Genomic DNA, 25244 nt, shown 5'->3' with positions numbered 1-25244 from the left:
CCTCATCAACTAGCCTAAATCCTGGATGATCACAGCAAGTCACAGAAGAGAAGAAGCCTGGCTGGACAAGAAGCCAGCAACTGTCACAGGCCACTGGAATTTTAGACACAGGCTCAGCAGGTGGCAACAGGAGGCTGTCGGGGGCAGGGTGAAGCTTTCTGTTCAAGCTCACTTTACCCAGCAAAACACAAACCTCAAGTCTTTGAAGAGCTCTGGAAATACTGACATCACGAGCTGTAGCTGTTGTTACTGACTTACTGGTCTCTACATGTGGGACAGATTTTTCCAAGCCAGTTGCACTGGAGTCTGGCTGAGCCAGAAGGGCTGCATAAGCCCTCAGTGCTAGAGGAACACAAGTGCTTAAAGTCACGGAGACCTTCATTGAGCACAATCCTCAGACTGGGTGACTGAAGCACTCTGGATGAGGTTATTTCTGACGTTGAGCAAGCAGTGCTAAATGTTCTCTTCCTGGAAGCTCAACTAGGCTCTCCACAGAAAGGCTATAATCACATAAAATGGATAGGATGATGCTGGCAACACGCTGCGGTCAGCCAGGGAAATCAATGTTCAGAAAAGATATTAAGACTGGAGACTTGGGGTTGTGAGGTCTTATTCTTCCCTCCCACTCCACACAGGCTGTGTCTTTATTGTTGGGGGATGCTCTTCCCTGCAGGACTTTGTCCCCAGCTGCTCCTCCTTGCTGAAGATGGTCCTTCCAATCACGTTTACTCAGAATACTTTGAAGGTGTTCAAGTCTGCTTATTCTTTCAGGTGCAACTCACCACTCTACACTTCTTCTAGGAAGGCGTCTTTCCAAAACACTATTGAGTGGTAAGAAAATCGTGGGCTTTGAGGTTCACCAGATCTGAAGTGGGTAAATTACTTAAACTGACTCATCACCACTGGATCATTGTGAGGATTAGAGGTGCAAAACATGGTGCATATCATGACTTTTATTATTCTAGCCATCTCTGTGGCTGATGCTCTTTTTCTCATGAATACCCAAACCACATCCTTCAGCACTGGTGTGATGGTGCAACAGTTGAGGAGTTTTGGCCTTACGTCCCTAGGAATCCTTGAAGGCGAGTGAAAGCATCCCACAATCTCTGAAGCAGAGATTCTGTTATGCTGAGTGTCCAACTAGGGAATACTTGCTTTGTAATAGGTACCAGGCTGCTTTCATTTCATTCTCAAAATAGCTCTGAAAAGAAGAGATTTTTACCCTTTGTTTGGAAAAAAGGACGCTGAAGCCTAGAGTCACTGGTGACTTCTTGGGGGCCATGTGGCTAGTAAGGAGCCTGTCTGGTCTTGAACTGAAGTGGGAGCAAGTGTTTTTTTTTTTTTTTTGTCTTTTTGTCTTTTTGTCTTTTTTTGTTGTTGTTGCTACTTCTTCGGCTGCTCCCGCGGCATATGGAGGTTCCCAGGCTAGGGGTTGAATCGGAGCTGTAGCCACCGGCCTACGCCAGAGCCACAGCAATGTGGGATCCGAGCCGCGTCTGCAACCTACACCACAGCTCACGGCAACGCCGGATCGTTAACCCACTGAGCAAGGGCAGGGACCGAACCCGCAACCTCATGGTTCCTAGTCGGATTCGTTAACCACTGCGCCACAACGGGAACTCCCGTGGGAGCAAGTGTTTTCCATGCAGCAGATGCTCAAGTGCAAATACTAACTGATTAGCGGGAATGTACTTATACCTATAGTCCAACTGCATCCTTCTCTTCAAGGCATCTTTACCTGCCATTCTCTGTGCTGATAAGTGCTTACCCACTCCTGCTCTTGCCCTTGCATTGAGCATCAGTACAATGCTGAACAATTCCAAGAACCGAGGCAGCTAGCAAACCACATTTCATGGGGCAACTACATGGGGAGAGTGAGAACAAGGTTGCAGGCAGAATCCCCAAGTAAGTCTGATGAGGTTCAAACGGTGCTTAGGAGAAAGCAGATACTGGTGACAAGTGATAGATTTCCTATTTCTAGGATCAGGTAGAAATATTAATTTCCCTAAGGGTGGAAAAGTCTAGAGCAGACATAGCCGCAATCAGTCACGGCATGCTAATGGCAGGGGAGTCACATGTCATGCTTCTGGAAATGAACCGATAACCTCATGGGTCAAAAGGCAATTACCTTCACTCAGCTCGGGAAATGCCTAGTTTTCGACAAGTGAGTACACTGTTTGGGGATTTTTGTTGATCTGTTGTTCTGCCTCTGTTGGAAGGAATATATAAAAGTCATAGCCAAAGGCAGAACACTAGCCTGGCTGACAAACAGCCTATCGACCATGGCAAATCTTGTTGCTAAACTATTAGAACTATGACTTGCTGCTGCTTTGGCAAATGCCTGCCCTAGATGAAGTGCTCGATGCTGCAGCTGTCTGTGCCCAGTCCCACCCCACTTTGGTGTTTAAAGGCCACCGGCAACACTCTAGACAAGGTACACAAGGTGGTTTAATAGACAACATCTTTAAGGGCTGCTCCAGGTTTTCCTACTCCAGGTGCACAGAAATTGGTATTTGCACCCCTCCCCCATCCTTTCTTTCTCACTTACACTTAAAAATACTATCTCACTCTTTTGTTTACTACCCAAGAAGGAATCATCCAGAAAGGGGGTAGCAGTGGGTAGTGATAAAGGTGGAATAAAGCCAAGAGTATTTTTTGGAGTGCCCACTGTGTGCACGTCACCCTAATGAGATCCTAACAGCATTCAGAGGATGAGGTAGCCTTAGTACATTATTTTTCTTGAGATGCAACACACGTAACACACAATTAAGCATTTTCAAGTGTACAATTCAGTGGCATTTAGTATATTCCCAATATCGGGAAACCCCTCCTTTTTCTAGTTTCAAGACATTTTCATCACCCCAAAGCTCTCAGATAATCACTGCCATCCTTCTCTCTCCGCACCACTGATCTGCTTTCTCACTCTATGGATTGGCCTGCCTATCCTGGATGTCCATATAAAGGAAATCATATCATACCTGAATGTATGCATATGGCTTTTTCTTTCATTTAGTAGAGTGTCTGAGGTTCATCCAAGTTGTAGCATGTATGATTACCTCAGTCTTTTATGTTGAATAATATTCCATTGTGTGTGTAATAATACATACTTGCTATCCATTCACCAGGTGATAGACTGACATTTAGATTCTTTCCATTTGGCAATTATGAATGATGCTGCCTTCAACATTCATACGTAAGCTTCAGGGAAGACGTATGCTTTTGTTTCTTTTGGGGACAGACCAGGAGTGCAAGTGCTGCTTTAAGCCAGCTCTGAGATGGGGAAACTGAGGCTGAGAGAAAGTAGGTACCCTGCCCAGGAACACTGAGCTCATTATGTGCAGAGTCAGGACTGGGACCCATGTCTACCTGGTTCCTTACTTTATGATCCACCCACTAAACCTAGAGCTTTGGGGGCTAAAAATTCACTGAATAATTATTTCGTATAATATTACTAACTTTTAACCTCAACTCAAAGACCCTGAGGTCATATAATGAACAACACTAATTTGAACTCGTGGAACCAGCAATTTCATTTGGCTCCTGCTGAGATCTGAGCCTTTTGTTTCCCAGGCAAATCAATAGCAACAGACTTTATCTTGTTAGATCAAATATAACTTTTATTTTTAAAAAGCTCCAATTATGCCCTAATGCAGAGTTTATGTACTCAGAGGGCTTAATGAGATAATAAATGAAATTTTGATCTGACAATTAATAATATAAAAGTGTTAGAATAGTCTGGAGTTAGCAAGGCTTGTGGGTGGTGATTTTTTTTTTAAGCCACTGTTTTAAGGTGTAATTGTTCTCGCCTCACATCATGACTGGACAGTAACTCCGTAATCAAGAACTAGAAAATGAGTAAATTTCTACTCATTTTCTGATCTTTTTGCAGTAAATTGTGGAAACAAAATCAAAAGTAAAATACAATGGCGGGTCCTATACACTATTAAGAAATGGTGCAATTTCTTCAAAGCCTTTTATCCCTGGATAAGAAATGGCTGAACAACAGTCAATACATTTATTGACTGATGAATGGTCAGGAATTCTGGAAGAATGTGAACGCTCTAAATGAGGGAACAAACAGTTTAAAATATGTGTAATATATATGTAAGCAATTATAAAGGTATATGCTCTGTGTATGAACATATAGCACCCTGTACCCAAACACCCATCAAGGGCACAGGCAAGCTTCCCAGGCCCCCAACAAAGTGAAAATACCTGGATCATTATTTTAACAGGCATCTCATTTAACACTTGCGTGTACCAAGCACTAAATGTTATAAAGTGAAAATACATGGACCCGCAAATATGACAGAGGTAGAAATCAAATTATAAACCCTAGATCTACTTAGCTAATGTGGGCTACCAATGTCTAAGTAAAACTGCTATGTCACCAAATCCTGGGTAATCCTTATCCATCATGTACTAAAGGAGCAAACAACTGTTGTTTTGAATTGGTGAGTACAAATCTTACTTTCGTTTTTCAATAACAACTGGATGCTTACTGCAAAATTTTTTTAAAAAATTAAGGGAATGGAAACCCTGTTGAGAAGACATCTATTATACTTAGGAGATAAGAACCATCTCATTCTTCTTCCCAGAATCAAGTGGGAAGAGAGCCAGAACTCCTGGTATCAAGTTGACTTCTAGCTAAAAACCAAAGAGCAACACTGTAAGGTCATCACAGCAAGTAGGGCTGTTTACTGAATGAATAAATAAATGAGAGAAACACTGCTGACAGAATAAAGAAGAAGGCGGAACTTATGTGGAAACTAAAAAATGGGTGAGAGGCGTTTCAATGTGGGTGGTTAGGGGGGTGATGGGCTTAGAAAGGATAAAGGACACTTCTGATCATTTTAGACACGCAAATATTAAACTGACATGCAACGTATACCAAAAGTCCTCAAAGTTTGTGTCCATTAATACAACGCCTAGGTGTTTTTCCTAACAGAAGTTGATGAAAAAAGTTAAAAGTAGTAACGGTTCAAAAATATAAAACCGATTGTTATTTCAAATGGTAAAACGTTAGAAACAACCAAACACTAAGAAATAACCACTGAAACAAATTATTAATAAACACTAAACATTTAACAATTACTGATAAATAAATTACTGTCTAACATGAAATAAGAGAGTTAACGTTAAGTGAATAAATAAAAATAAAGCCTTTGGAAAAGCAGATAGCAACTAGTGTTAAGTGAAAAAGATCAGTATAAAGATCTAAGTACTATAATATATGCTTTTAAATATTTTATTAATAAGCCCAAGAGTTTCAAACAGGCAGGGAAAAATGGATTCCTGCTGGAGGAAATGGCACTGAGAAGGCCCATGGGTTTGGAATGATGATGAGGAGAGTTTGAAAATGAGACTAGACTGAGACAGAGAGTTCCAATTAATGATAGTATTTAAGCCACATTCATTTCTGCTTAAGAACTGAGCTGGGGATCAAGTTAACCTAAACCTCCACAGAGATGCTAACTGTGATCCTTAGGCCTTTTGTTGTGGGGTGGGCTCTCAGCATCTCAGCCTCGAGAAAGGAGACACCATAGTCCTTATGGTTTGGGGACTTATAATTTAATACACATCCCCATGCAAGGAAACACAAGAATTACTGCATGGGGAGGGGGTGGAATGGGGTGGGGGATAAACTCAACTCACAGCCTGATTCCAAATGCCTGCAAGTAGAGACTCTACCAGAAGGTTTTCATCTGAAACCACTAATTCCAGAACAAATTGGTCAACCATTTATTTGCAAGCTGGTGCTGGGGAAAAATCTCCTTGGCCGAGAATTTACTGTTGCATCCCCAAGCTCATGTGCTTATGGAGACCAAACTCTGCAGATAAAACAATAAACTGGGGCAAAATAACAGAATTTTCCTGGAATAATCAAGACACCAGATTAGCCTTCTACAATGTCCTCTTCCACAGTCGCCCCACTATTGACCTCCCCTCTTTTCGAACAATCCATTTCCATCAGCTCTGGGTACATAATCCCTCACAAGAAATACGGATTCCCATGAACATTCATGCCAAACACATTCTACCCTCCTGAGAAAGGGTACATTTGTCTCTGGCAGACTGAAAACCAATGCAACATTTTTGACCCCTATGGTGTTGGATGAGCCATGTCCCATGTGTTCATAATCCAGCTAAATGGTCCCACATAGTTTAGCATTTACCTATAATATCTGCTTCCATAAGAAAACAATGGGGAGTTCCCGTCGTGGTGCAGTGGTTAACGAATCCGACTAGGAACCATGAGGTTGCGGGTTCAATCCCTTCCCTTGCTCAGTGGGTTAACGATCCGGCGTTGCCGTGAGCTGTGGTGTAGGTTGCAGACGCGGCTTGGATCCCGCGTTGCTGTGGCTCTGGCGTAGGCCGGTGGCTACAGCTCCAATTCGACCCCTAGCCTGGGAACCTCCATATGCCGAGGGAGCGGCCCAAGAAATAGCAACAACAACAACAACAACAACAAAGACAAAAGACAAAAAAAAAAAAAAAAGAAAGAAAACAATGGAAGGTGGTACTCACAAAACTGTTAAAATATACCCAACCCAATTAAAAAAAAAAATTCCAGTTTGAAATCATTTTAGATCTACAGATGAAATTGCAAAAAAAAAAAAAAAAAAAAAAAAAAAAAAAGCCTAGTCATCTTTTGGTATATAGGGTGGATTGTTCCAGGAATCCCTGAAGATACCAAAATCTCAGGATGCTCATGTCCCTTATTTAAGATGGTGTAGTAAGGTGGCCCTCTGTTTCCATAGGTTCTGTATCCTTCCACAGCCACAGACAGGGAATTGAATCTGTGGATGCAGAACCCTTGGATAAGGAAGATCTACTATACAGAGTTCTCATATACCCTACACCCAGCTGACCCTAAGGTTAACATCTCATATAACCACAATACATTGTTAACCTAACTACAGTGCTATTTACTAAACTTCCAACGTTATTCAAATTTGGTTGCTTTTTCCACTACTACCTTTTTTCTCTTCCAGGATCCCAAACAGAATCCCACATTGTACTTAGTCGTCCATGTCTCCTTTTCCTCTCTTCAAGCAGGGACAGTTTCTCATTGTTTTTCATGACTCTGAGACATTTGAACAGTCTCTCAGTTTGGTATGTCACTGGTGATGTCAACCTCCATCACTTGTTTAAGGTGGCATCTGACCAGGTGCTACACAACCTGACTTGACTTTCAGAGAGAGTTGCGAGATTTGGCTGATAAAAACACAGGACATCATGGGAGTTCCCGTCATCACTCAATGGTTAATGAATCTAACTAGGAACCATGAGGTTGTGGGTTCAATCCCTGGCCTTGCTCAGTGGGTTAAGGATCCAGTGTTGCCGTGAGCTGTGGTGTGGGTTGCAGACGTGGCTCGGATCTGGCGTTGCTATGGCTGTGGCATAGGCTGGCAGCTACAGCTCTGATTAGACTCCTAGTCTGGGAATCTCCATGTGCCACCGGAGGGACCCAAGAAATGGCAAAAAGACAAAAAACAAAACCAAAAAAACCATAGGATATCATGGAGTTCTCACTGTAGCTCAGCAGTAATGAACCGAAGCAATATCTGTGAGGATGTGGGTTCGATCCCTGGCCTCACTCAGTGGGTTCAGGATCCGGTGTTGCTGTGAGCTGTGGTGTAGGTCACAGATGCAGCTCATTTCTGGTGCTGCTGTGGCTCTGGCATAGGCCAGCAGCTACAGCTCCGATGTGACTCCTAGCCTGGGAACCTCCATATGCCACAGGTACAGCCCTAAAAAGAAAAAAAGAAAAAAACCAAAAACAACCAACCAAAACACATAGAGGACATCAAATGGGACATACCTATACAAAAAATTGTAATTTTTATTTCAAATTCAAATTTAATTGGACACCCTGGATTTCTTTTTTTTTCCTGACATCCCCACTTTCTGAAATAAATTCCTAATAAAAGCCATAAATGTTTACTGAACCTCTCACCTTGTCCACAGAACTCCCCACACCCCACTTCCCATAGGTGTCCCTTGTCCCAAAGCCTGTAATATAGACAAGAATCTGACTGAATGCTCAAACTATTAACCCTCAAAATCTAGTCTCCACTAGACTCCCTTAGCAGGCTGGGCCCTCTCACCAGAGTTTCTGATTTAGGGGCTTCAATAATCTGCACTTCCAACAAGTTCCCAGGAGATGCTGATGGTCTACAGATCACATTTTAAGAAGCACGGGCATTCCTGGAGGGGCGATCTGAGTATCTGCTGTTCCTACATTGACTGGAAGACTGAAGATCTAAATAACCTATGCATTACAAATCTGCCTCTACAACTCACATCCGGTGGGGTCCTAACTGACAGCACACTTTCAACTTATGGATAGCTCATACATAAGAATAGGAACAAAGACCAGTCATGAAACCTTTGCGCCCCCATTAGAGTTGAGACTGGTCTAGATCTAGCTGGGGAAATACAGAGGGATGGCTCCGCTCTGTGGCAGCTTCGGTTGTTGAAAAGGTACACGTTTATCTCCATGAGGATCCACTCATCTGCTGTCAGCCTTTGTCCCAAAGTCCGAAGCTCTCATACCAGACACTGTCAGAGAGCCACTCACATAGGTGGTGGAGGTATGCAAGCAATTTCTCTCTAGAAATCAGAGTGCACCATTTCACAGAAGGAAACACCATGGATGCTAATCAGCAAGTCCAAAGTCCAGTCTGTGCTTTTAAAAAATGACTTACAAAAAAAAAAAAAAATGACTTACTTTGGGCTGCTTTGGGTACTTACACTTAAAACACTGTTCAATGTTCTTATGGGAAGAGGCTTTCTTGGACACAACTTTCAAGCGCTTCAGGAGAAAATAAGTGGTCCACAGACTGGAGGTGTCTCATCCACCCACATTCTCCCCTCTAGTGACTTGACTATTTTGCAATGGCAGGCATGGGTGTGCTCTTCACAACACTTCCCTAACCCTGACCCTAACCAAACAACATAGACAGCAGGTGGTTATCTGCAGTGTCTCACTGTTAAGCTCAGCTCTTCTGAGGAGAGGGGTAACTTTTCTAAGGTGAAAAAAACACAGTTCAACTCTCCGAAAAAAGGCTAGTCTGTGCATTCTTCTAGCATTCTACCAGGCACTTCGCACACAGAATCTCATTAATCTTCACCAATTATCGTGAGGAAGGTATTAAGGATCCCTTTTCACTGATGGGCTAAGGAACTTACGAAGTAAGTTACAAACCCGAGGTCTAGTGTCAGTGTTTTTGACATGCCTTTACAATCAATACCCCATTTCATTTTCATGCAGCCCAATCCAAGCTTGTCCAAGGGACCTAACTTCAATCTCTTAAACCATCAGAAAGAACATGTGGTATTCTTTAACCAGGCACCTATAAACACTTCTACTAGGAAGTTAGTTATAAAGACAATTGGGGATGGATCTCTGTTTACCTTACCCCCCCACCAAGAAAAAAAGATAAAACCTTTTTCCCCATAATACTCCACCTGACACACGATTCTCAAAGGGAAATAAAACCTATATCCCAAACCTCTAAAATCCATAAAGAGAGGATCAACTTGCCTGAGTTAAGCCCACTGAGTGTATACTTGGCAATACTTCGGGTTTACAAGGACATCAACCTGAAGACAAAAATTCAGTACCACATCCAAGTGTGGTCAGGGCTAACTTTTCATTTACAAAAGCCAACCTAGAGAAAGAGAGATCATGAAGAGTGGTCATCTAGCCTGTGTGGCATGTATCTGCTTTTTTTGGGGGGTGGGTTCTGAATCATGGCCTGTGGAGGTTCCCAGGCAAGGGGTCAAAGTGGAATTGCAGCTGCCAGTCTACACCACAGTCACAACAACGTGGGATCTGAGCCACATTTGTAACTTACACCACAGCCCATGGTAACACCAGATCCTTAACCCACGGAGCAAGGCCAGGGATTGAACCCCCATCCTCATGGATACTAGTCAGATTCGTTTCCACTGACAATGAGTGAAACTCCAGCATGTGTCTGCTTTTGAATGACAAGCAACTTATACAACTCAACAGCAAAAAAGCCAACCACCCAATGGAAAAATGGGCAAAAGACCTGAATAGACTCTTCTCCAAGGAAGATATGCAGATGGCCAACAAGCACATGAAAAAATGCTCAACATCCTGGATTATTAGAGAAATGCAAATCAAAACTACCATGAGATACCACCTCACACCAGTCAGAATGGCCATCATTAATAAGTCCACAAATAACAAGTGCTGGAGGGGCTGTGGAGAAAAGGGAACCCTCTTGCACTGTTGGTGGGAATGTAAACTGGTACAACCACTATGGAGAAAAGTATGGAGGTACCTTAGAAATCTATACACAGAAGTACCATACGACCCAGCAATCCCACTCTTGGGCATATATCCAGACAAAACTCTCCTTAAAAAAGACACATCCTCCCGCATGTACATTGCAGCACTATTCACAATAGCCAAGATACGGAAACAACCCAAAAGCCCATCGACAGATGATTGGATTAGGAAGATGTGGTATATGTACACAATGGAATACTACTCAGCCATAAAAAAGAATGACATAATGCCATTTGCAGCAACATGGATGGAACTAGAGACTCTTATACTGAGTGAAATAAGTCAGAAAGATAAAGACAAATACCATATGATATCACTTATATCTGGAATCTAATATACAGAAGAAATGAACATTTCCACAGAAAAGAAAATCATACACTTGAAGAAGAGACTTGTGGCTGCCTGGGGAGAGAGGGAGGGAGTGGGAGGGATTGGGAGCTTAGGGTTATCAGATGCAAACTATTGCTCTTGGAATGTATTTACAATAAGATCCTGCTGTGTAGCATTGAGACTATGTCTAGATACTTACATCGCAACACAAGAATGGAGGAAAAAGTATGTATACATGTATGTGTAACTTGGTCTCCTTGCTGTACAGTGGGAAAATAAAAAATAAATGAATAAAAAACAAATTTCAAAAAAAAGGGAACAGAACAAAATATCACCAATCCTGCTACAGAAAAACTAAAATCTCTCACAATCTCCTCTTCGTGTTCTGAAGACTGCAGTGACCATGCGATCTCCAGGCGTTCACTCTAAGTCCCCTCAAATGTGGTAGTTATTACCACATACCATCCTGGGACCAAGTGTCTTCCAAAGGATTGAATGGAATGCAATGAAGTGTTTGTGCAAATAATCACATCACTATGTCCCTTCTTGAGCTTTCAAAGTGCACCCCTTTCCCTCTGACCATCACTTTAGGAGCCCCAGGAGAATGAGGTCCCGCTGCTTTCATCTATGTCGCCTCCACTCCTGCCTCTTTGGAATTCAGCCCTTTCTATCTTTTCAGGGTATCTTACAAGAAGTCCCATCCTCCTGCTCAGAAACCCGGATGATGATAAGCCAGGAATAGAGAAAAGGAGAAACTGCGATCCAGAAAGGAACAGACCCAAGGATGGGGACTAGAATGCTGAGAGAGCTCTCCAGGTGAGGCTGTGACCGGAATGAAGACATCTCAATGCACGTCTTACTTTGGGTCCTTCCATGCCCTTGTCCATTGTAACCACAGGCCCGAATGAACTCACAGGCTTCCTCGAGGAAGCCAACTCGATCACCCTTTTTGAAGACCCTTCGTTTTAACAAGTGTGGTTATTCCACTGGGGCGCTGGGGCGTCAAGGGCCAGAAGCTTTAAAAAGCAAAGAAAGAGAAGCAAATCAGGAAGTGGTGTAACAAAGGCCTGATGATAAGGGAGGAGTATCTCTCTACAGACAGGTCACTGGAAGGATGCCAGGGGCTCTCACCACATAAAGGGAAAGATTGTTATAAAAAGATTTTTTAAAAAAAGAAGAAGGAGAAGAAAGAGGCATGGCAGTGGAGACTGTGAGGGGGTGGGGCAGAGAATAGGGAAATGAATAAGAATAATGACTTAAAAGCTTTTTCTTTTTTTTTTTTTTTCTGGTTCTCTGCTTCCCTTTCTGCAGATGCTCAGCTGAGCCAGTGCAGCTGGCTCCCTGACAAATGTGGAAAAATCAGCCAATTTGAGCTGGTTGTTAGCAGCCCGGGCACAGAGGCTCACAGAAATGAGGGGCTGCCTCAGGTGTGGCAGGAGATCTTCTGGAGGAGGAAGTGCACTGCCCGCAGGATCTCAGCCACGCCCCCTTCTATATCTGGGCTCTGGGTTCTGAGGAAGGTGCCCTTCCAAGAGAGATCCCCTTTCTTGGTTCCTTCGCACCCCTCTCCAACTTGATAAGCTCTCCATCAGCCTGATGGGGTTTCATCTTGCTCTCCTAGCGAAACACCTGCAGAATAAGAACTCTGGTCCTCAAGTGTCTGAGTACACATCTGATGGCCCAATTCAAGGCCTCAGAAGACGGATGTGTATTACTTTTCAGGTCACCGCATCCAACCCAAGTCAGTGGACACACCCCCTGGCAGTACACCCTTGTGGTTTCCCCACAAGACAGCAAAGGCTGCTGCTCTGTAAATGTTCATAAGACCAAAGAGTGTGCCACACACATTTCTGTACATTGTTATGTCCACACGCAGAGTACAAACATGAAAAAAGGAGCCTCCATCCGGCCATTCAGCTAATACTTTACACGGAGTTCAGGGTAAAGAGAGTTTTCCTGTAAGGAGCTGTCCATGTTCCTTATTAAACTGTCCACTTTTTCTGTGATTCCTGTTTAGGGGTTATTTGCTAATTAAATAAAAAGACACAAATGAGCAACTAAGATATTGAAAGAAGGGCTGACATAAGGGATGTTTCTAAGAGGACAGAAATGTTCCAGATCTTATTTGAGGGGTGGTTTTATGAGTGTATACAATTGTCAAAACTCATCAAACTGGATACTTCAGATTTGTGCAATTTGTTTTGATGTCCCCTATGGCATGCACACGTTCCTGGGCCTAGGACTGAACTTGCACCATGGCAGAGACCTGAGCCACAGCAGGGATAATGCTCGATCTTTAACCCACTAGGCTACCTATCTGTGGATTTCATCTTCATTACATCTGCATAAAAACTTAAAATGTAAAATTCATCTTTTAGTAACAACCATTGTGTCTACATAGGTCATCTCTACCAGCATGCTGAAGCAGCTGCTACTGTAAAAATGCACAGGAGAAACATCAGTTACTCTTTACATAATGGAATACTTTCCAAAGAACTGAAACTAATTCCTATAGGATCCTCAAATACATTTTAACAGCTTGTAAAAATCCACAGTAGCCTAGAATGATGTTTTTGGAGGGAGAGATGATAATGTTATATGTTACATATGAGTTGACTGGTTATTGCTATTCTTATATAGTAGGTGCTTGACTTAGTGTCAAAAGCCTTGATGTGGGGAGTCTGGGCAGACAGTATGGAAGGGAGGGCAACAAAGTTGGTTTGCTTGAACCATACTGATTTGCAGGTGAAATGATAACATCTGTTCAATTCAGGAATAAAATGAGAGAAATTTAAGAGGTGAAAAAGCATTGGATTATACAGTCTAATTCCCTCATTATATCAACAGAAAAACTGAAGCTCAGAGAAGGAAAGCAATTTTCCCAAGAATACATAGCCATTTTCTGCCAAACATGGCTCTCCTGGCTCTCAAGTTTGTTTCTCCTTCCAGTTTTTCATTACTCATTTTAAATGCCATCCTCTAATAATATTTTGAAGCAAATATGCTATATCTATCACCAACCTTCTACAAAGTAATATTTTTACTAAACAACATTTTAAAACATCTTCAGGAAAATATTTTTCCGCTGCAAAACATTGCTTCTCAGATAAAGGGTGTTTTTAAAGATTAAGACAGTCTATGAGTTCCCTTTGTGGCTCAGTGGTAATGAGCCCAACTAGCATCCACGAGGACTCTGGTTCAATCCCTGGCCTCGCTCAGTGTGTTAAGGATCCAGCATTGCTGTGAGCTGTGGTGTACATTCCACAAATGCAGCTCAGATCCCACATTGCTGTGGCTGTGGTGTAGGCCGGCAGCTACAGCTCCAATTTCACCCTTAGCCTAGGAACTTCCATATGCTGTGGGGGCAGCCCTAAAAACCAACCAACCAACCAACCAACCAACAAACAAAAAACTAAGCCAGTCTAGGGTTATACTCAGTTCTGCATGTTTCTGTTCATATAAAGTATCGCTGTATATCTTCTCTATAATAGTTACAGCTTTTAGGAACTCTACTTCATGTTTGCTGATATCCCATTCCTAGAATAAAGGTTCTCAAAGGCAGTTTTATCATCCCAAACCCTCGTTTTCTCCTGTTTGGACCTCAGCGTTTCCTTTAACTTTGTTTCCCTGATTGCCAAGTTATCCTTTTCTCTGTAGCTCTAAGAATTGCCAATGATAAGGTAAAAGAACCATAATCTCATGAAAACCAATGACTATGTTTAGCAATAATAATAATAATAATAAACATACTCTTGGCCACTGTTCCTGGAGAGATTGAGCCACAGTGAACAGAGGCTGACAGGATGTTCAGGTCCCCAGCAGCCACACTGAAGGTGAGTGACTTACTGCCCACACACAGAACTGAACCCACTCGAGAGACAGTGGCTGTTTGCGGGACCCAGAACCCAATGACCAACCATACTAGATCCTTTATTTATTTATTTATTTATTTATTTTGTCTTTTTGCCTTTTCTAGGGCCACTCCCGAGGTATATGGAGGTTCCCAGGCTAGGGGTCTAATCGGAGCCGTAGCCACTGGCCTACACCAGAGCCACAGCAACGTGGGATCCGAGCCACACCTGCAACCCACACCACAACCTCACGGCAATGCCAGATCCTTACCCCACTGAGCGAGGCCAGGGACCGAACCCGCAACCTCATGGTTCCTAGTTGGATTCATTAACCACTGAGCCACGATGGGAACTCCACTACATCTTATTATTGTTGACAGCAGCCCAGAGCTAGAAGGGAGCTGAATCATCATCAAACGTGATGGTTCTCAAGCAGATTTTTGTTTTGTTTTTACTTTTAAGCAGAATTTATTTTAAAATTAAATCTTATATGCACTCTTGGCATAGCAAACAAAATTGGGGAAAACTGCTTGCTGGACAGTTACAAATCCCCAAAATTTGATGAAAGGATTCACCCCATTGCTTGTGCAGCCTGAAAACTCTGCTCAGGGAGGCTTCTTGGGTACACTTGACTATAGGGATTCTTCTTGGTGACGGGGAGCTGACTACTGCTAAGGTTCACCCCACTACTGGCAGCCCAGATTCTTAAGGGGTTTCTTCCCAACACATAGCTGCAGTCTTTCCCCAGGGAGCTCATACTCATGGATATACTCTTGAGACCAAATTTTTAAAAATCCCCACTTCACATGGAAAAAATCTTCATATATTCGAAAGGAGCAAGCATGGTGTATTTAGACACGCTCTTCATTATATGATGGGCTGTGTACACACCTGCCCTCTCACACAGTGGTTCAACCTTAAACCGGCTCTGCTCCGTACCCCTCCTACCCCGGCTTCCTGTACATGTGTAGCCTGGGGGGCTAAGGCTTCCAAAGGACCCATGGGGCCTTGGTGCTTGTGGGCAAGAAGAGAAGGAAGGGATTTTGTTGCTGGGTTCTCATTTTTTTTTTCTACTAGCTTCAAAGCAGACTCCACCCTTCCTGAATAGAGGACCATGAAGACTGGCTTGTGGCCATTTCGAATTACATCAGATTCTGGGGGCAAATTTGAAACAGACTTGACATGTTAAAAGAACACGAAAACAGCTGAATTGCAGGCAAAAAAATTAATCTGCTCCTCATCCCTCCTCCAAAGGCCTCCTGGCAGTGAGAGCTACTTTGAGGCTGCGAGCAAGACTTCCTGTACAGTCACGTTCAATGCTTAGAGCCGATCAACAGCTGGAAAGGCAAACTGTTTTTTAGCGTGAATATTTCACAGTTCAAATCACTTAACAGATGTAAAATTATAGGATATACTTAGCATTTAGGGGGTTTTTTATTATTAGCTAAAGAAGATCTTTTGGGAAGACACTTTTGATGTTTAGTCCTTCTTGATGACGGTGGCAAGAATTTTTTAAATGTTCTTTATCCTCAAGAAACATGTTTAATCATTAGAGTTGACCATACTTTCATCAGCTTACCATGTGGTTTATACAGGTTTACCTAAGATTAACTGGACATTTTAAGGCACTCCATACACAAATACTGAGAGTGAATGCAGAATGTCCTGTAGACCAGCCAACTAGTGTAAAGGATGAGAGGGTTTAAATGATGTCAGGCGTAAAGTGAACATCCCATCAGCATAACTATTAACCATGCGCTGAGAGAAGCCTGAGGTTCTAGAGATGCCCAGGGTCGAGGGCTCAGAGGCAAGGAGGGCGTGTGCAGGACAGTGGTCAGGACAGCAGGTGGAGGCCCTGGCTGGCAGTGCCCTTCAAGGAGGGGCAGAGGGAGTGGAGGGGATTTACACAGGAGGCCCAGAGCTGCTACCTATTCGGGAAAGTCAGGTGAGGACAGGTTCGTGGACGTAGGGTGGCTTCGACTGCAGAAGAAAAGACAAAGGGCAACATGATGACTATGATCATGGATGTGACTGACTTTCTTAAGAGACATTTGGGAAACTAAGTGAGAGCGAGAAATACTATGATCATGGGCATGGGGGGAGGGAGAAGCCAGCTGAGAGGGAAGAGATCAGCCAGGGAACGAGGAGGCCTGCGTGGACCCACTGGTCCCCGACAAGCCAAGACACCAGGAATAAACATCTTACCCACTGCAGGCCTCAGTTTCCTCAACTGTAGGGTGTGAAGGTGGCCGCAGAGGAGTTCTAAGATTCCTCCCAGCTCAAGAGAATGTTTTCATTAAAAAGTAAACTAAAAAAGTAAAACCAGAACATTTTCTCTTACATGAGGTTAATCAAGAGTACCAAGTAGGTTGCTGAGGATGCTTCATTTTCCATCTCCTTCCTCAAGAACAATCTGTCCACCCTAATGGTTTCTTGAAGGTCCTTCCAACATTCTGGTGCTGGCCTGCCTTTCCCCCCACTTGCTGGCCCATCAGTCACTGCTGGAACAGAGAGATACTTCCTAACCCATGGTCTGTTGGAGGAACTGATGCTTTTGAAAAATGAATGCCAAATCCTTGTGGGAAGGGAAGAGTGTGCTATAGAAAGGTCATTAGTAACTCAACTTAGAGCTCAGCTTCCCATTGGGAAGAGCAACCAACTAATAAGAGGCCTGCCGCCTGAGCAAGGTATGGGCTCCAAGAGGCAAGAGCAAGCATTCGGAGCTGAAATTTTAGATCCCAAAGAAAGGCATGAACACGTGTCAGGTGTTGCTCTGGGCAAGTTGGCTTGTGATGGATTTAATCGTATGGTGTCCCTGGGGAGATGGACGTTTATTATCTCCACGTCCTAAGTGAGGGAGCTGAAGTTCAGAGAGGTCAAGAAGTCTGCTCCAGATCACACGAGCACATTGAGAAGTCACCCTTCCCTCAGCTATCCACTGAGTGCTGACTGGGTCCTAGACACTGTGGGATACAGTGGGCCATGCCACCATGGCCTCTGCCTTGACAAGAGTTTTCTTTCTAATGGGGGGAGGGGGGAGCAGCTGTGAACACTCCAGCTAATGATGAAGATATATTTGGGAGCATGAAATACGACACAAATAAAACCAGGGAATATGACAGAGTGTGACTGAGGGACGATGTCTATGCGGCAAAGGGAAAAACAGCTCTTTGAAAAAGTGACATTTAACCAAGAACAGGATGACAAAAAGGACCAAGCCATGCAAAGCTTGGGGCAAGAGTCAGATCCAGTGAATGAGAGAAAAGTGCAACGGTTATATGACGGAAACAGCAACTATCAAACAGTATGTAGCCAAAAGGGGCAGTCAGTGGACAGGAGAGGCAGCTGGGAAACTGGCTGCTGACTAATAAGGTCCTCTCACTAGCTGCTGGGCTGTTGAGGTGGGTCAGCTGGTTTCATTCTTGTCTTTTTTTTTTTCCCTTCCCTTTTTTGGCCATGCCTGTGGCATGCAGAAGTTCCCAGGCCAGTGATCAAACCCGAGCTATTACGGTAACAACACTAGATCTTTAATCCACTGAGCCACCAGGGAATTCCCATCCTTGCCTTTTAATAGAAGCAATGGGAGGGACAAAGAAGCCACATCCACGTTACACAGGCCCCTTCACCTAGGAAGGAGGAGGTCATCATAGGAAGGCTGGGTACCACATTTTAGCACCCCAAAAGCTTGAAGATGCTTTCTGCTTCATGTGCTAACCTAAATGCTACACTTTCATCTCCCAGGGAAAGGTGCGTCAGCATGTTAGAGTTGTAGCATCTGAGCCCATAAGCCACCTCTAAATAACACAGAAGCAAGGTAGGAAGGGAAAAACAACATCCCACTGAGATCTCAGCCGTATTTCTTCCACATGGCAAGTTTCATTTTGTTTAATTTAACAATAAACTCATTATATTAACTCAATTCAATAGAAGCAGCAGGGGGATTTCTCCTAATTTAATCTCGGGCTTTGAGGGGCCTTGCTCAGTGCTAAAACAATGCCATGCAGAGAGATTAAAGGGCTCGCATCATATTGAGAAAATACCTTAGAGTTTCTGATCACAGCCTACCTGTAATTTAGGAACTAGTTGGCTCACTTCTGACTTTATCCAAAGCATCATCTGGTTGGGGAGCTAATCTCTGCAAGCAAATCATTCTCATGAATGATGCTGCTTTAGGGTTTAAATTCCTAGAAGTGATCCTTTCATCCTTGGAGCTGATGTTCCAATTTGAAAAGGAGTTATTGGATGCACCCAGTCAGGGAATATAAATATCTCTTGCTTACCAATGTCACAAAATGAGTTTTCTGTAAGTCACTTGAAAATACAAGGACATGACTGTCTAACATTGATCGTTGTACATCCATTATGAAAAGCTGTACAGTATGCAACCTTAAAAAAAAGATTGTTTCTGATTATTAGCTATTATAAGAAAGAATGTCTACACTTTATAAAAAAAAAAAACTTGAAGGATGGAAAACACTCTACAATCTGCTGATCTAATGATTTGAAATCTGGAGATTCCAAATCCACACACACACAATGGCTAGAGACCAAACAATAGTTTTTGTCCCCAGCTGGCAAGAAGAATGAACAAACTCATTAATTAGGATCCCAGTTGATGCTGGTATTGAATGTCTAAGAATGGAGGCCCACTCAAGGAGTCCAGATGGGAGACACAATCTTTTGAAATTCAAAGACAAACTAGATTTATCTTTGGTGCCTTCATGTACTCAGGATGGTCCTACTGAGCATTTGGGCTCCTGTGTATCTGTGAGGCCCATGACCATTTATTGAGTCAGACAAGTTTTTAAGTTCCATTTCATGTTCTTTCAGATACAAAATGCAAAAGAAGGTCAGGCATGGGAGGCAGGGGAGAAGAGAGGCAGCTTTTAGGAAGACATTATCCTTATCCCAGAATGCTTTTATAAGACGAAAGAAATGGCTGAAATGTGAGCAAAGGTATGGACAATAGTTCCAATTCACTCTAGCAGCACCCTGGCCTCTTTACCTGATGGGAAGGAAATGAAACAAGGGGGCTGGTGGGAGAAAGCCCGAGTCTTGCCCTGACTGCTTCCGCATCTCACTCTCTCTCACACACACTCACTGTCAGTCTCCCTTGGATGAGAAATCCTTGTTCAAGGTCAAAAATTCAGAAAAAGATTTTTTTTTTTTTGGGAAAAAAGACAAAATCCCAACATGGAGGGTCTGAAGCAATAGGGACTTCTAGGTTTCAGAGCTCAGAATGCAGTGAACTCAGATAAGATGAGTTTTCAACCCTGCACAGTGAGACAAAATCCTTCTCACCTGGTCAATTTGCAAACAAGATTTTTCCCTCCCAGGTTTAGGACATTTTCTGCTATTATTTAAATTCCTCGTTATATATTTGCTTTCTTTATTGACAGCATTTCTTGTCCTGGGAAAGTATAATTTGCCAGAAAGAAGGAGGGGAGGGGGAAGAAAGAGAAAGGTAGGGGATGGAGAGAGAGAGACAGAGACAGGCTAATACCAAAATCCAAATAACACAGCAAAGCGGGCGCATCCTATGAAAGGACTCTTTATGCTTAAAATGGAGCCTGATTTTTCCTACCTAAAAATAAGCCTTGTGACCTTTTGCATTCTCCAGACCATATGTATTTCTGCAACATCCAGGGTCCCAAGGCACACCGGGCAGAGTGAGAGCTGAGGACTGTCTGGACCATGTCCCCAGAGCTAAGAAGTACACCTGTCAGAGAAGCAGCAGCCCGATTTAAGAGAAAGAATCCCCAGAGACCCAGGAGGGGGCAACTCTGAACCCCACTTCCTCTGTCAGTTATCGATTAAACCTCTTATGCATACACACCCGCTCCAGGAAAGCTGAAATTTCATTTTCTGCCTCCTGCAGAAAAGAGATGATACAGACTTGGGAGTAAATAACAGTAAGCATTCTAAGAAGAACAAACACCTGCACACATTCCCCTTGTTCGGTTGTTTTTTAAGTCCAAAGAAATAGAAAAGAATGTCAAACCTCACTTATAATCAAGGACAGGCAAACTCAAATGTGTTACACTTTTTCAAGCTTATCCAATTAGCAAAGATGAAAAAGAAAGATAATACCAGTCGTGGTGAGGGTTTATGCAAACAGACACTCTCATGTCTATTTAGAATTGGAATATAAATTGGAAGCATTTTCTGAAGTTAAATGAGGCACCATGTTAGAAATGCCTTAACTGTGTCCAGTGCAGCAATCACACTTTTCGCAGTTAACTGCATCAGTCACAGTCAGTAGGATGTTCATCCCAGCATTGTTTAGAATAGGAAATGGTTGCAAATAATCTGAGAGATCAACAGTGAGACAACTGGTTAAGGCAATTGTGTTATATTCACACAATGGATGTGATTAAGAATCAAACTTATGAGAAGTTCCCATTGTGGCTCAGCGCAAAGAAATCTGACTAGTATCCATGAGCATGCAGGTTTGAAACCTGGCCTCACTCAGGGGATTAAGGATCCAGTGTTGCTGTGAGCTGTGGTATAGGTTGGAGATGTAGCTCAGCTCTTGCTTTGCTGTGGCTGTGGTGTAGGCTGGATTCAACCCCTAACCTGGGAACCTCTATATGTTGCTGGTGCAGCCCTAAAAAGACAAAAAAAAAAAAATCATACTTATGAGTTCCTGCTGTGGCTCAGCAGATTAAGAATCATGAGGATATGGGTCCACTCAGTGGATTAAAGAATCCAACGTTGGTGAGAGCTGCAGCATAGGTTGCAGATGCACTTCAGATCCCGAGTTGCTGTGGGTGTGGTGTAGGCCAGCAGCTGCAGCTCTGATTCAACCCCTAGGCTGGGAACTTCCATATGCTGCAGTTGCAGCCATAAAAAAGGGAAAAAAAAAAAGTGTCATACTTAGAGCAATACATAATGAATGAAATGGGGGGAAAATGTTTAAGAAATGTTGCTAACCAAAAAGGGGAAAATGACTAAAAGATACCTACGTACCTATGTACCATCCACCCAGCCAGCCATCTATCATGCTTACTATGTGTTAAGCATCTAGCAAGGCATGCTTGCATTATCTCCTGTAACACAACAAAGCCATGAAGGGTATACTCTTACCTCCTTTTCACAGATAAAGGAACTGGTAAACAGGGAGTGGAAATTTAAACTCAGGTGGGAACTGGTCTCAACCACATGAACCTCCTCTCTGTTGGGACCACGAGCACATCTAAGTTCAGGTCCACGTTTTCTTCCTCAGGAGCACATACCCTCTAAAATGTTCACAGTCATCTCTGAGGGGTAGGCTTCCAGATGATTTCTGGTTCCTGTTTTGTGCTTTTCTGTGGTTTTTCAGGGTTTCTATTATGAGAATGTACTTCTTTTGCAACTAAGGAAAAAATAAAACCAGCTCTTCTTTAAAGATACTATTCTGACTCTATCTGACTCCTTGGGATTCAGGAGAATTTCAGAAGAGGCAGGTGGTAACTGACAGACTCTTTCCCAGCTGGACTCTTGAGCCAGGCAGCCACTTACTGACCATGTGCCCTGGGAAAGGTCACTAAGGCCTCTCATGAAAAGTGAGAAACATGCTAAGGCCCTCCCACATATAATACCTGCTCAATAAATGCTGTCTCCCCTTCCTCTGCCCAGTCTTCTGGAACACACCAATCCCAGAAGTGGCATTCTCCAACCTATGCCTACACACAGTTCTCACTGTCTTAGGGAAGACCACTGACTCAAAAATCATTGTCTCTAACCCTAACTCTAACCCTGAAGAATGTATTAAACCCAATATATTAAACCCATGAGATTACACTGGCCTGTTCCTTTCCTCCCAAATTCTAGCCTTCTTTGAATTAGAGTCCTTGGTCTTTTTAAGATTCTTTCTTTCTCTATTACAGTGCTCTTCCAACTAGGAAATGTATATAACTGAAGTGTCACAAAAAATCCCTCCAAGAAGTACATAAACACATAGGTTTAAGGCAATTAACTTTGAAATCACCATTTCCCAAAGATTCGTAAATTTGTCTGAATACACCTGGGCTCAGGAGGTCATGCCAGCACACTCACCTGCCCTCTCATGATTATCCTTCTCCTACCTCACAGCAGAAAGCCATCACTCTTACCCATGGCAAGTCTACAGTGTTTTACTGCCCAGAGACATGAACAACATGCGAGAGCCCTAGCAGAGACCAAATAGACATATGAGTTAAGAATAAGACTCCTGGTACCACCTCACGCCAGTCAGAATGGCCATCATTAATAAGTATACAAATAACCAATGCTGGAAAGGGTGTGGAGAAACGGGAACCCTCCTGCACTGTTGGTGGGAATGTAAATTGGTACAACCACTATGGAAAACAGTATGAAGATTCCTCAGAAAATTAAATATCGAACTACTATATGACCTAGCAATTCCACTCCTGTGCATATATCCAGAGAAAACTACAATTCAAAAAGATACATGCACTCCTATGTTCATTGTAGCCCTCTTCACAATAGCCAAGACATGGATGCAACCTAAATGCCCAATGAAAGATGAATGGATGAAGAAGATGTGGTACATATACATAATCGAATACTGCTCGGCCATTAAAAAATAACGAAATGCCAAGTTGCAGAAACATGGATGTACCTAGAGATTCTCATACTAAGTGAACTAAGCCAGAAAGAGAAAGATGAATACATGATATCACTTACACATGGAATCTAAAGTATGGCACAAACCAACCTATCTATGAAATAGATATAGACTCACAGATATAGGGAACAGATTTGTGGTTGCCAGGGGAGAGGGGGAAGTCATGAACAAGTCATGAAAGGGGATGGACTGGGAGTTTGGGGTTAGTAGATGCAAACTATTACATTTAGAATGGATAAGCAGTGAGGTCCTGCTCTAAGGCACAGGGAACTATATTCAGTCCCTTGGGACAGAACATGATGGAAGATAATATAAGAAAAGGAATGTATATATAGATATATGTATGACTGGGACGCTTTGTTGTAGAGAAGAAATTGGCACAACACTGTAAATCAAATACACTTTAATAAATTTTTTTTAAAGCCTCCTTTAAGATGGCAGATGAGGCCACCTGGCATGTCACGTCTGAGATCCTGGTGCTGAAGATCAACACTGGTCCTCGAGATTGGGAACTGTGGGTACAGAGATTCAAGGAGGAACACCAGCCTCTTATTTGGTATGAGAAGAATAAGAATGCGGACAATGATTGGTTCTGACAGGAGTCCAACAAGGAAGGGACTCGGTGGTCTGGAAAATGCTGGTACATCCACGACCTCCTCAAATATGAGCTTGACATTCCTATCACATATCCTACTACTGCTCCAGAATCTGCAGTCCCTGAACTGGATGGAAAAACAGCAAAGATGTACAGCGATAGAAAAATATGCCTGAAAGATCACTTTCAGCCTTTGTGTGCCAGAAACATGCCTGGGTTTGGACTAGCTCATCTCCTGGCTATGGGACTGGGTCCACGGCTGGCAGTGGAAATCCCTGATGTGATTCAGCATAAAGAGAAATGCAACCAATGAAGTACCAAGCCCCTGAAGCAGGACAGAGGGACCTTTGATAGGCTATGTTCCTGTTTCCCTGTGCATCATTCCTCTTACTCATCACACTGCTTGCCCCACACCCCTTCACCCAGAATTGTTAGTAAAAAGCTGCAGCAGATACCGCTGAAAAAAAATTTTTTTTCAAAGTAAGCCTCCTGTGATCAAGATGAATAATGAATCCGAGGTGGGTAAAACCATGGAGTCTTTGGTAAAGAGGCTGTCTGCCCATTAGAGCAGGAAAGATTATGGATGGCTGTACAACCTTTTCACAGTCAGGCCACAGGCTCAGGGTTCTACAGTTCCCTCCCCGAATCTCAGTCTCTCTCAGATCTCTGTCTCTGACCAATATTTATTGAACATTCACTCCCTCCAAAAAAAAAAAAATATATATATATATATAAATAAAATAAAAAATCCTGTCCTCAAAGAGCTACATTTTAGTCAAATTCTATGTTAAAATCTGAATTTGGAAGCGATATGTTTGTCACAGGAATACATATTAATATACTGAAAAACATGTTCATTGAAAAATGAAGTCAGACTGTTTCTGACATAAAATAAACCTGACTTGGCTGCCTGATTAAATAATGAGGACAGATAATTAGTGGATATTATCTATGCATTGAATGAACTAAATTTGCAGATCCAAGGTTTGAGGATTATGTATTTATAGAAAGTGATACAAAGCATTTTTACCATAATAATATAAAAATATTGTTTGGCAGGCCAAGGTTTATTTAAATTAGCAACATTTTTAAATTACCAACACTGCAAGCAGATCAACTTAAGCAACATGTCACTAAGTGAGAGAGTAATTATTTAAAGAATACAGTTTTTAGTCATTTAATGTCTTCATAAAGACTTTCTGATAAACTTTTTAGGGTATACACTGAGAAAGTTGAATGAATAACAAATGCTTTTGGAAGCCAGCTGCCCACTAATTCTTTGCTTTTCACACAATCAAAGGAAGACATAACCAACTGAGAGGTGATGAAATATTGCTCCTGGTGGTGGTTTACTTTAGGCTTATACTTCAGAATTTCAAAGAAAGAGAAGAGATTGCTGTAAGAGAACTCCATCTCTCCCATCATGTAACATGTAGACAGTGTGCCTCACAACTTACATTATAAAAGCTAACACCAGGGAGTTCCTGTTGTGGCTCAGCGGAAATGAATCCAACTAGTATCCATGAGGATGCG

The 25244-nt window shown here is 42.7% G+C and overlaps 1 protein-coding gene and 1 pseudogene across 4 annotated transcripts in view; one reads left to right on the top strand and one right to left on the bottom strand.

Moving 5' to 3' along the window:
- Positions 1-25244, bottom strand: part of RORA (RAR related orphan receptor A) — a 765082-nt gene that overhangs the window by 510059 nt on the left and 229779 nt on the right. The gene's annotated exons all lie outside the window — the stretch shown is intronic.
- Positions 23551-24024, top strand: LOC100151775 (ubiquitin-fold modifier-conjugating enzyme 1 pseudogene; annotated as a pseudogene).

The sequence above is a fragment of the Sus scrofa genome, chromosome 1 (genome assembly GCF_054392235.1).
Source record: "Sus scrofa isolate SSC_HxYL_T2T_F1_AM1 chromosome 1, Sscrofa_HxYL_maternal_Yorkshire_Landrace_v2.0, whole genome shotgun sequence".
Classification (NCBI taxonomy): Eukaryota; Metazoa; Chordata; class Mammalia; order Artiodactyla; family Suidae; genus Sus; species Sus scrofa.
The sequence above is the reverse complement of the archived record's forward strand: the minus strand, read 5'-3'. Positions and strand labels throughout refer to the sequence as shown.